General features: G+C 37.8%; 1 non-coding gene across 1 annotated transcript; it reads right to left on the reverse strand.

Annotated features, from left to right (window-relative positions):
• Window positions 1-1,529: 1,529 nt before the first annotated feature.
• On the reverse strand, window positions 1,530-1,744 carry LOC130130182 (small nucleolar RNA U3). The gene has a single exon (XR_008812101.1). It is a non-coding gene; the product is annotated as a small nucleolar RNA U3 (small nucleolar RNA).
• Between the last annotated feature and the right edge of the window lie 249 nt (window positions 1,745-1,993).

Genomic DNA, 1,993 nt, shown 5'->3' on the forward strand with positions numbered 1-1,993 from the left:
GCAAAAACTAATTCCACCGGTTTTGCTCGTGTGGCTAATAAAATTATTTACCAAAAAGCATATCTTCAAATCAACTTGTCTCTGCCATGTTCTCTGCTCTATACTATTATATCCATCGATTATATCTAACTATACTATGTCCTATACTCTATGTTCTCTGCTTTATACTATCTAACGATTATATTACATCCATACTATGTTCTATACTCTATGTTCTCTGCTCTATACTCTATTATATCTATCAAATACCATGTTGCGCGCACGCACACACACACACACACACACACACACACACACACACACACACACACACACACACACACACACACACACCCAATACAAGTTCCTCTCACAGCTGGGGAACACAGTTATTAAATAAAGAAGGGGGGCACATCTTTGTTAGGACCTTGGTTTGGTATGGACCCAAGTACAGAAAAAAAATAAATCAGACAGAAACCAGGCTTCAAACAATAATCCAGTCTTTCACTTGACAAACTCACCAGGAACAAACAATAAACCAGTATTTATGACTTGACAAACTAAATCAGGGGAAAAAAATAATCCAGCCTTTATGACTTGACAAACTAAATCAGGAGCAAATAACCCAGTCTTCATGACTTGAGACCCTAACTCAGGAACATGTGCTTGCACATTGTTTTTAATGACAATAAAACTGAAAATAATCCAGTCTTTATGACCTGACAAACTAAACCAAGTACAAACAATAATCCAGTCTTTATGACTTGAGAAACTAAATCAGGAACAAATAATAATCCAGTCTTTATGACTTGACAAACTAAACCAGGAACAAACAAACCAGTCTTTATGACGAGACAAACTAAATCAGGGACAAAATGTCCCCCCAAAGTATTTTTGTTAAAATTTGTTTGGGCACTATTTGGGTATGTGTAGTGAGGGGAGCTTGTTGCTGGTGGGTATACTGTAAAATATCACAACAACAAAGACGAACTCTTAAGCTAACAATGGCAATGACATTTCTGATGGGAAGTACCAAGCTTCTCGGAGTGACAGTTTTGGATAAAGTGTACAGATGGCTCTTTCTATATGTTGCGGTTGAGGTATGTTTTGGGTTATAGTGGAGCGGATAAAAGCCAAACTCGAGTGGAATTGTGCAAATTATGATACAAGCGTGAAATTTGGTGAATTTCTTCTCCACAGGCTTCCAATCAAATCTATCCGATTGGCCACTTGAAAATCCAAGATGGCCATTTTTCAAGATGGCTGTCAAATTAGCCTCCAAAAATGGCTTTTTTTTTAACATATATATTTTGTGTCGTTTTTTGGCTCGATTGATCTTGGTGTCAATTCCTATGTTTTCAAGCCTGTTGGGTTGGACTTTGGGATTTTTATACAGCAACACATTTTATATACCAAATTAATGAGTGGGTGTGTTTTTTTTTTGTTTTTTTTTTTTAATTGTACTTTTCTGCAATTTAATGTTTTTAGGGTTAGGACTAAGGTTTAGATTTGGATAAAATTGACGAATTCTTGCATTTTTTTCCCTTTTTACCACTCAGAACATGCTCCTTCCCTTGATGCTCCCATAAAAGGAACACTGAACGGTCACCAAAAGCACAGAGCTTGTGATTAAACCACTTCTCTGTACCTGCTTCGCACTCAGGAAGAAGCACCCCAGCTCATCATTGTGGGTGGCGGGACTCACACTTTAGAAAAACATTTCTCAATATGAAAACTAAAGAAATTATCCCCGAAATTAGGATGAGGTGTAGATAAACGTAACGGGTGGCTCTATATCTTTCAGTTAGCGTTGGGATAAGGGTTCTATCTGCTCTGGCAGACAATCCTACAGAGCCACAGCAATACAGACTAACTCGTCGCGATAGCCAAGCTATCCATGGCAATGGCATTTCTAAAGCAAAGAACCGAGCTTTTCAGAGTAAAAGTTTTGCATAAAATTAACAGACAGCGCTTTCTACATGTTTCACTTGAGGTAGGTTTGGGTTAGGGATTA

This window comes from Lampris incognitus, chromosome 19, assembly GCF_029633865.1.
Source record: "Lampris incognitus isolate fLamInc1 chromosome 19, fLamInc1.hap2, whole genome shotgun sequence".
Lineage (NCBI taxonomy): Eukaryota > Metazoa > Chordata > Actinopteri > Lampriformes > Lampridae > Lampris > Lampris incognitus.